Raw genomic sequence first — 11,376 nt, 5'->3', positions numbered from 1 at the left:
GCTCTCTATCGCTGAGATGCCTGCCCACGACGTTTACCCCAGTAACGTTCTCATCTTCGATGGCCCTCCACCGTCGGTAGGGTTCTTCACCCCCTACCACGTTGCTGCTGTCTCCAACACCGTGGAGGTGATGGTTATCGGCGCCGGCACCAGCACGGCTCCCGGCAAGGCCTCCGCAGGCACCGGCGAGCCTGCTACGGCCGCTCCTGATACCCTTCGGGATGCCATTGCTGGCCTGAAGACACAGGTCGCCGCTTCCGCCAACCCTGCAGACGCTCGGGCCTCGCTGGAGGAGGCTCGCAGGCGTATCTTGGAGGAGGGCATCGTCGTCGCCTCGGCGAAACGTCGGTTGGAGGCTACGCATCGCGAGTACAACTCCGCGTACGGACTCACCCCGATTTCCGAGGCCCCCAGCCAGCTTGGATCGGTCCGCAGTCGCGGCCGGTTCATCGCCGAAGTTCTAGGCGGCGATCTGCCCACCTACGAGACTCCTGCGGCCAACATGTGAGAGGCACAGGTAGCCATGGAGGAGATGGCAAGCCTGGAAGGCGAGGAGCACGCCTTCCAAGAGAAGCGTGTGAAGGATGTCCTTGACGCCGCCAACCAGCAACACGCTCGGATTGACCCAGGTCAGGCTCAATCGGAGTCCCCGGGACCAAACTCGGGGGCTCGCCGCAACCCTAGCGGCCAGCACCATGCCGAAGGATCTTCCTCGCATCGCCCTTCCGGCTGGAGGGGCGAGGGAAGCCAAGACCGGCGCTCGCAGCGCCAGAGCGAGCACACTTCGGGCTTACGTCGCGGAGGCGACGAGGGCGATTCGGAGTACAGGGATCTTCCCCCGCGAAGAACTCACGCCTCGGGCTCCCGAGGCGCATGCCCTCTCGCCATCGGGGCTGGTGCCCCCGCCACCCAGGATGAGCGGGACGCTCGCCGGCGTATCATCGCCCTGGCCCATTTGGCCCTCCTAGAGGAACACGGACCCGTCGGTCCGGCATGCTTCGGCCCCTGGATCCGAGGGGAGCCGTTCCCCCGAGGCTTCACCTTGCCTCGGGACACGCCGAAATACAACGTGAAAGTGCGTTATCTCGACTAGAGGGGGCGTGAATAGGAGATTTTTAGAATTTCATCACTGAGGAAATTCCTTTTGAGCAAATTCCTCACTGATGACTAACTCACAGCGGAAACGGTTAAGGATCAGACGTGCAAACTTTCACAATAGCAATATTACCAAGTGAAGAATGTGAAAACAGATTGCACAGTAAGCAGGCACGCAGAATACAGATGATGATTAACTCAAGTGAAGAATTTGGGGTTGAGGAAATTCAGAGAAAGTCTTCAGCAAATTCTTCAAACAGTCACAGTGAAAGTCATCAACACATAATACAAAGAAAGTAAAGAGTTGAGGAATTAGAACCCGATTCTTGGTGAAGACTGTTGTTGATGACCCAGTTCCAACTGCTGTGACAGTTGTACATCTGGTTTGGAGCGGCTTGGTATTGAAACCAAAGGACACCCAGTCCCGGGACACACAGTCCCTACCGTACTCTCCTTGAGCTAAGGACACACAGTCCTCGCCCAACACTCGTGGTAAGTCTTCAGGGCAGACTTCCAAACACTCACAAACTCGGTCACCCGGCGATCCACAATTGACTGCTGGATTTCTCTAGACCATGACGCCTAACCGTCTGGGGGATGCACAGTCCTCAAAGGTAAAAGGCTTCAGTCCCACACAGGAACAACTTCTTCAGTGATGCTCAATCACTAGGTTTGGTTTGTGGTTTCGGTGGGTGGTGTATTTCCTCACTGATGATTTATTCTCGAAAGCTCTGAGGAAGTTGGGTTGCTCTTATGACAAGTGACAGTTTCTAGCGGAGCAGCCAACCAGCTAGTGGTTGTGGGGGGCGGCTATTTATAGCCTGGGAGCATCCCGACATGATTTGACATTAATGCCCTTAAATAATATGACCGTTGGAGTGGATAAGATCAGTGACTTGGCGTGGCTTATCGAAACGGTCGGGACCCTCAACTGTGAGAGTCCTCATGTCACTCATATTTCTCACTTGAGGCTTTTGGTAGGATTTGGCTTGGGTTGAGCATCATGAGGAAATCCATTCCATAGTGTTACTTTGACCCCCTTTAACAGTACGGTGTTCCTATTCATTAAATGCGAAGAAGGTAAAACAGAAAACGTAAATCTTCGTGCTTCAATTTCTTCAGAACGATTTTCTTCAGGAACCACCGATCTTCTCAATATCAATATCTTCATGAGGAATATCAATTTCATCGCAAATTCTTCGCGATTCATTTCTTCAGCTTCAGACCAATTTCTTCAACTGAAGACTTATATTTTTAGGGGTCTTTATTCTTCAAATATCTCAAACTCCTCAATGACTTATAGATCCTGTGTACACTTAAAAACACATTAGATACTTAACCTATAAGTCTTCAAACCACCAAAATCACTAAGGGGCACTAGATGCACTTACAATCTCCCCCTTTTTGGTGGTTGATGACAATTAGGTTAAGTCTTCAACAGGGATCAAAAATGTGAAGTGTAAATACTTAATTGAGGAATTTGAAGACAAGATTCACAGAGACTCCCCCTGAAGATGTGCATACCTTGAGGATTTTGCTTTTATAGCATATGCACATTGATGATTTATATCATGGAGATCTCCCCCTGAATCTTGTAAATCATGCATACATATAACATATCATATGAAGAAAATGGAGATGCATGATGGCAAATGGTATCTGACGAATTTCAGCATGCGTGCATTAAAACTTGAGGAATAAGCATGCGAAGAAAAACGTTCAAAAGCGTCAGAGTACCATCGGGCTTAAGTTACAACTCGTTACATAAAATCTTCAGAAGAGCCAAGAGTTTGTAATTTAAATATAGTTCATAAGCCCCAAAATAAATCCCGTTTGAAGACTAACTCTCAAGTTTCTCCCCCTTTGTCATCAAGTGACAAAAAGGGACAAACTGAGGACTAACGCCCGTGAAGACTTCATTTCTTGGCGGTTGATGAAGATCCTTGGCGCTTCTTGGGTGTAGTCTTCTTCCTTGGGCCTGTTGCGGTGTCAAGTTGTTCCTCATCAGATTCGTCGGTGCGAAAGGACGAGAAGGAGCTGTCTTCAAGATCTGACACTGGAATGGGCCTGAACTTTTTCTTGGGAGGCCACGACCAGTCAAAGTCCTGCTCAAAGTTCAATTCTTCAAGCTCAGTCTGGGTCTTCAGATGTGCAAGGGTAGCCCAGGTGCGATCAAAAACCTCATGCAGATAGTGATGATTTAGCTTCACACTGTTCTGTGTCTCAGTGAGGGTTTTCACAATGGCACCAAACTGGCGTTTGACCATTTGTGGTTGTGATCCACCTTCTGATGAAGACTGAGAAGAAGCTCTCTGGTGTTTAGCACGCGAGGAGGAACTGGGCTTGGTGGATGAATCTCAGTATCGTCCCATGAGGAATATGCATCTGGCTCTTTAAATTGACCATCAAGAGGCCTGCTTCCTTCATCAATTACAGACTTTCCTTTTGCCTCAATGGGCTTGAAAGTCTTCTTGTTGACCCGGATAGGAGGCATATAACCAACATGGTTCTGGAAATCTGCGTGAAAGTTGATGCCTGTCCTTGTCCTGAGGAATCTCATGATCCATGGTGCATAAATTTTGTGATCATAGGGGCACATTGCATTGTCAGCCAAAGTCCTCAAGAAGAAATCATGGATATTCATGGGAATACCGTGAATGATGTTGAAGAGGATATTCTTCAAGAGGCCGACGACATCTTCATCATCATCATGGCCTTTGATTGGCGCTAGCACACTGCAGAGAATGCGGTAGACAGACCGGGGTGTGTACTTGAGCTCATGGACGAGGAATGTGGTTCTTGAGGGTTTTCCTGCAGCCAAAGGCTTCATGAGGACTTCCATCATTCCATTTGGCAGCTCACGCTCACCATAAAGCTTCACTGCCCCTTCTGAAGGAATTGGGACGGGCAGTTCTCTGAGGAGTTCAGACGCTGGAGCCTTGTAGTGAGTATTTTGGGTCATCCAGTCGAACACCCACGTGTTGATGTCATCAGCTTGCCCGAGATGTGCAGAGTTGAATAGAATTGAAGAATTAGCTCACTATTCCAATCTGATATGTCGGAGCACATAGGGAGCAAACCTGCATCATGTAGTACACTGAGGACTGGTTCCATGCAGGGAATCTCTTCAAGTTCATCATGAGGAATGTGCCTGTGCTGGAATATCTTGTTGCGGCCACAGAGCACAGAAGCATAGTAGTTCATTTGAGTCCTTGTCCAAAACTTCAGATGCCTCATTTGAGGCTTGTCATAAGGATTCTCTCCGATGAAATACATGCGTTCCTCAAAGAAATTCTCTTTCTGAAACTTTGGCCTCTTTGAGAATGGCAGGCGCTGAACTGGATTGAGATTGTGCTGAGGAATGGGAGGGGAAACAATCATGGCAGTCTCTGGGTTGAGCACAATGAAGTCATTGTCAGGGGCGGGAACAATTTCTTCAGCAGTTTCCTCAGGTTGAGGAATTTCTTGCTCAGGCTGAGCATCAGGCTGAGGAATTTCTTCTTCCTTCTCAGCTTGAGGAGTTTGGTCAGCCTGTTCAGTGGGAGGAGCCTGCTCAGACTGGACATTTTCTTCAGCTTGATTTTCATCAGCTGACTTTGTGGCAGAAGCAGATTCATCAGCTGCTGCAGCTGAAGCTTGAGTAGTCTCTTTCTGAGGAATATGAGGTTGAGGACTGTCATCAATTTGTATTTCCTCATCAGTATGCTCCTCAGAGGCAGCATCCTTCATTTCCTCATCTGCCCTTGTAGTGTGGTCACCAATGACGACCATTTCATATGAAGATGCAACATTAAGAGGCACCGGGTCCAGAGGGGCAGATTCTTCTGTTTTCTTGAGGCGTTTTGCCTCACTCTTTTCTTCTGCTGAGGAAGCTTTTCTCGTCTTCGCTTCCTTCTCAGCAGCTCTTGTCTTTTTCGCGTCTGATGTAGACGGGATTAATTTCTTCACCTTTGAAGCTTTTGGTGAAGGTGTTTTCTCAACAGATTCTTCAGCTGGCAGTGAGGAACCAGCTGGAACAGAGTCATCAGCCTGCTTTGGTGAAGCAGCTGGATCAGTAGCAGTTTCATCAGGGTTTGCAGTTTCATCAGGAGCGGTCTCAGTGTTGATTTCTTCAATGGCCGGCTCATCAGCACGGCGCTCTTGGTGTTGTTCCTCAGCTTGAGGAATTTCCTCCTCATCAGGAGATGCATCTTCTGGCTGTTCAACCAGGGGCTGAGGAGTTGGTGCTGGTGGGGGGTGACGTTTGTTGTAGTCATCAACAGCACTAGTGGCTAGCTTGATGAAATTGCGTTTGATGCTTGTGCGGTCTGACAGTCTCTCACACTTGTGAGTCAAGACTTGCAGCTCTTCCTGGGTGGACACCAATGCTTCAGGCGTCAGCTTGAGAACATTTTGCCTGAGGAATTTCTCCTTTCTGGCCTTTGCAATTTTTGCCTGCTTGGCCTTCTGTTCCTTCCACTTGGCTTCATTTATGAAGGTAACCACCATGTGGCTGACACCAGGAGGAAGTTTCAAATCATCAATGGGTGTGTTTGGGTCTTCATACCACACATTGATGAAGTCGAGGAGGACCTTGGGGTCCATCGCCAGAGGAATAGCACTGCCTGATGCTTGTGCTACCCTTTCTTTCTTGTTCCTGATGATGGCTTCCAGAGTTTCATCATCATATTCTTCACTTCCCTCTGATGCAGACGGGACTGTGATGATTTTGCTGGGGCTGGGCAGAGGTGCAGGTTCAGTTGTTGTCAAAGTCTTCAAAAGAGGTGTTGAAGACTTTGTCTCCGAGCTAGTTGCAGCTGGGAGTGAGGAGCTGGAGCTGGCAGTCATAGTCTTCACGACTTTCTTCTGTACTGGCTTTGGAGGTGGAGCTGAGGACTTTGGTGTAGATGCGATTGGTGCTGAGGGTTTTGGCGCTGATGGTTTTGGTGTTGACGGTTTTGGAACCGAGGGTTTTGGAGCTGAGGGTTTGGTGACAGAAGTTTGTGCAAACTTCTCTTGAGGCTTTGAAGCTTTTGGCCTTGTTGGCACAGACTTTGGTTGAGGAATCTCGGAGCCTGAGGTTTCTGCTGCTAAGGAATGAGCAGCACCGGAGGCAGCAGCTGAGGATTCATGAAATTTCTTCACTGCTGTTTCTGCTTGCTTCTTGAGCTTGGCCAGATGCCTTTCTTTTTCATCTGGGTAGTCATCAAGTGTCATAAGACTTGAGGGATGAGCTACTTGATGATCCTCAAGTGGGGCCCTTCTGCCAGGAGGCTTCAAAGCGAATTTCTTCGCATATTTTGGAGTCACAAACCTGTACTCCTTCCACTCCTTTGCCCATCTGCGTTCAATTTTCTGCAGCCTAATCTTTCTTTTAGGCATAGTCTCAGGTTCATCATCAGGCGTGCAATAGTCCAGGTATATGTCATCAGGAATATCAACAGCTGTGCTCTGCTCCAGTTTCTTTCCTCCCTTCTGTTTCCTTTCTTCCTCCATTTTCTTCAGACGAGGAACTTTCTGAGGATTTTGAACTCTTGAGGATTCTGATGAGCCTTGAAGAGTTTCTTCCAGAAACGCTGCAAATGAGTTAATGTGATGAGAACCGAGAGATTCATCAGCTGACATGTGTGTACCTGTGAACAGAGTATAGTTGCGAGGAATTTGGAGAGGTCATATGCGTTCTCAGATTTGAAGAAAATGGAAAAGTTTGACAGTTTGAGGAATATAACCAGTGGTTGAGGAATTTGCTTAAGCATTTTGTTCTTGGGTTCCAGAGTTGTACAGATCCGAAAATTCGCACAATTGAGGAATCTCGTGAAAATCTTAGATGCTTAGCTAGTTCATCAATGATTATGGTGATGGATAGTGTTTGAGGAATCATGTGCGCATCGTATCTTGAGGAAAAACAGATTTCACATGGGAGAGGTAAAATTTCAGATCTAATCTGTTGTAAAAATGGGATATAATTACCCTGGAAGGTGCGAACGAAGAACACAAAAAGGTGGTGTTGGAGAGGCTCTTCGGTCAAGTGTCCAATGCACCCTAACTTGGCAGCAGAGGACGTCTACGGCTGTGGCGGACGTAGATGTTCCGACTCCGGCGTGATCCTAGCGGCGAGAAGGTTGAGGCAGTGAAGCTCTTCCTTGCCGGCGACAAGACTACTAGCGGTGGCGCTAGGGTTCGGTGTGCTGTGGCAGGAGAGCGATGAGGCGAAGAAGATGATACCGAGGAGGTTAAGGACATATTTATAGCCCGAAAGTTACTGTTTGGCGCGAAAGTTTCGGACCGAATAGCCCTTGCCTCTACGTCTCCGCAGGACACGTGTAGCTCCCGTACGATGCGGTGGAGATAGTGGAGATCGTGGCTATCCAATCGTGGGAAGTGGGGTTCAGTTACTGTTCCTTTGAAGAAAACAATTTTTCGAAGATTTGAGGATTTTCGTTACAAAATCATCAGCTGGCAAGGATGCAGTGAGGATTTTGAACAAAGTTTCAAGTAGAACGCATATGATGAATTGAATAGACTGGATAAGTATAGCATAGAGGGAAAATAGGGTCCGATCACATTCACTTAGCAGAAACATCAACTTGAAGAAATAGCAATAAGTGAATGTTGTTGAGGACTGGAAATCACAGTCTACCTAGGCAAATGAAAGTCATCAAGTGTTTTTGAAGATTTTGCAATAGATCGTCACGATGAAGAACAGCTGTTTTGAAGAAAAATGCATTGTGAGGAATTTGATCATTTGAAGAAAATCAACTTGAGGAGTTTCACATTGTGCGGTGGCGTTGCCCACCATATAAGAATGTTGATTACAGACGCCGTGTACAATTGTCGTGGGGCCCTGAGAATCAATTTCTTCGTTAATTTCTTCACATTCAGAGTGACTTTCTTCATCGTTTGAAGAAAATCGTTTCATCATGTGTTGCACATCTAAGTCATCAACTTTGCATAAGTGTTAGGATGTGTGCATGTTTTTACAAAACATTTGAAGACTCTAAGATATTTAGCTCACACCGCAACTTGCAAAACCTTTTCTCATCCAAGGGCTTAGTGAAGATATCGGCCAGTTGATCATCAGTCTTCACATGGTCGATGAGGACATTGCCCTTGAGGACATGATCCCGAAGAAAATGATGACGAATCTGGATGTGCTTGGTCTTCGAGTGCTGTACTGGGTTGTAGGCAATCTTGATAGCACTCTCATTGTCACAGTAGAGAGGCACATTCTTCATGTTGATGCCGTAGTCCTTGAGGGTTTGCTTCATCCATAGTAATTGAGCACAGCGAGAACCAGCAGCAATGTACTCAGCTTCGGCAGTGGAGAGTGATACGCAGTTCTGCTTCTTTGAGGACCAGCAAACCAGTGATCTTCCGAGGAAATGGCATGTGCCAGAAGTTGATTTGCGATCCACACGGTCACCAGCATAGTCTGAATCAGAATACCCTACCAGATGAAGATTGGAGCCCTTGGGATACCATAATCCTAGTGTTGGTGTGTGAGCTAGATATCGAAGAATATGTTTCACAGCCTTATGGTGTGATTCCTTCGGTTTTGCTTGAAAACGTGCACACATGCAAACACTAAGCATTATGTCTGGCCTAGATGCACATAGATACAATAAAGAGCCAAGCATAGAACGGTATACCTGGTGATCGAAATCTTTACCATTTTCATCAGTGCCGAGGTGACCGTTGGTAGGCATTGGAGTCTTGGCACCTTTGCATTCATGCATGTCGGATTTCCTCAGAACATCCTTGAGGTATTTCTCCTGTGATATGAAGATTCCATTGCTTTGTTGATGAATTTGAAGACCTAAGAAGAATTTCAGCTCCCCTATCATAGACATCTGATATTCTTCACTCATCATATAGGCAAATTCATCACTGTATCTTTTGTCAGTACAGCCAAATATGATATCATCAACATATATTTGACATACAAACAGCTCATTATCGTAAGATTTTGTGAAAAGAGTTGGATCGAGTGAACCAGGTTTGAAGCCTTTCTTCATGAGGAATTCCTTCAATGTATCATACCATGCCCGAGGGGCTTGCTTGAGACCATACTGAGCCTTTTTTAGTCTGAAGACTTTGTCTGGATTCTTTGGATCCTCAAAACCTGGGGGCTGAGCAACATATACTTCTTCCTCAAGCTTACCATTGAGGAATGCACTTTTTACATCCATTTGATATCAGATGATGTTATGATGATTAGCGTAAGCAAGTAGAATTCGAATAGCTTCAAGTCTAGCAACCGGTGCAAAAGTTTCATCGAAATCTATTCCTTCAACCTGGGTGTAGCCTTGGGCTACAAGTCGTGCCTTGTTCCTCACCACTTGACCGTCCTCATCTTGCTTGTTTCGGAAAATCCACTTGGTGCCGATGATGTTATGCTTGCGAGGATCTAGTCGCTTGACGATCTCCCATACGTCATTCAGCTTGAATTGAAGAAGTTCGTCTTGCATGGCTTGAAGTCGTTTGCAATCCTCGGATGAGCTGGTTGAGGATTTTGTCTGGGCTGAGGAAGTGGTGCTGTTGCAATTTCCTCAGGAGCATCTTCTTGACTTTCATCAGCGATGGGGATTGTTTCTTCACCAATTTCCTCAGTGGGAACAATGTCTTCAGTAGGCTTAAGCTTTATTGCTTCCTCAGGAGATAGCTTATCTGGATCAGAAGGCAATTGCTCTCTTTGCGAGCCATTAGTTTCATCGAACCGCACATCTACAGTCTCAACAACGTTGTTGTGATAGTTGTTGAAGACTCTGTAGGTGTGCGAGTCCTTTCCATAACCGAGCATAAAACCTTCATGTGCCTTAGGTGCAAATTTTGAGCTATGATGAGGATCTCTAATCCAGCATTTTGCACCGAAGACTTTGAAATAACTTACATTGGGTTTCTTATCAGTGAGGAGTTCATATGATGTTTTCTTGAGGAATTTGTGAAGATATACCCTGTTGATGATATGACATGCAGTGTTGATTGCTTCAGGCCAGAAGCGACGAGGAGTCTGATATTCTTCAAGCATAGTTCTTGCCATTTCAACCAGAGTCCTGTTCTTTCTTTCGACGACACCATTCTGCTGAGGAGTATAAGGAGCAGACAATTCGTGAGTAATACCAAGTTCATCAAGATAATCATCAAGACTAGTGTTTTTGAACTCGGTTCCATTATCACTCCTAATATGTTTGATCTTGATGCCGAAGTTCGTCGAGGCCCTTGAACAAAATCGTTTGAAGATTTCCTGCACTTCAGTTTTATACACTATGATATGCACCCAAGTGTATCTGGAATAATCATCAACTATGACAAAGCCATATAGAGATGCTGCATTGGTTAGTGTTGCATAGTGAGTAGGTCCAAACAAATCCATATGAAGCAATTCAAATGGACGGGTAGTGGTCATGATGGTTTTGGAGGGATGCTTGGATCTGGTCATTTTCCCAGATTCACAAGCACCACATAGATGATCCTTGAGGAATTTGACTGTTTCGATGCCAATGACATGCTTCTTCTTTGCAAGTGTGTGCAAATTCCTCATGCCTGCATGACCTAGTCTTCGATGCCACAGCCATCCTTCTGAGGTTTTTGCTAGTAAGCAAGTGGCTGGTTGAGGACCTGTAGAGAAGTCAACAATGTACAAATCCCCTCTTCTTACACCTTCGAAGACTTTGGATCTGTCAGATTCCATGATGACTACACATCTATATCTACCAAAGATAACAATCATGTCAAGATCACAAAGCATCAAGACTGACATGAGATTAAAACCAAGGGATTCAACAAGCATCACTTTGTCCATATGCCTATCCTTGGAAATAGCTACTTTGCCAAGTCCCAATACCTTGCTTTTACCTTTATCAGCATAGGTGATGGCGTTAGTGGCATATTCATCAGTAAGCTTTTATCACCAGTCATGTGATGTGTGCAGCCACTATCGAGAACCCACTCAGTATTTTTGGGTTTGTCATCCTGCAGATGAATTAGTGCAGCTTACCATCTCATATGCTTCAAATTTGAAGAATATGATACTAATTTCATCATAACGGAAATGTAAGGACGTGTGAAATATTTCTATTTCATCAATCATTAGCTTGCGTCCTATGAAGCATTTCCTCAGGTCTCCAGCAAATTCTTCAGATGATGATATTCATCTGGAGACCTGACCTGCAAAAGTGATTAGTTTGATTTCTTCACCACCCACATCTGAAGGGGTGGAGAAGCGTTCATCATCCTGCGAGCACCATATGATAAAGGTGGCATTGAAGCTAATGCACTTCTCTTAACAGTAGGGGGTTAAAT

This window comes from Hordeum vulgare, chromosome 7H (genome assembly GCF_904849725.1).
Source record: "Hordeum vulgare subsp. vulgare chromosome 7H, MorexV3_pseudomolecules_assembly, whole genome shotgun sequence".
Lineage (NCBI taxonomy): Eukaryota > Viridiplantae > Streptophyta > Magnoliopsida > Poales > Poaceae > Hordeum > Hordeum vulgare.
The sequence above is the reverse complement of the archived record's forward strand: the minus strand, read 5'-3'. Positions refer to the sequence as shown.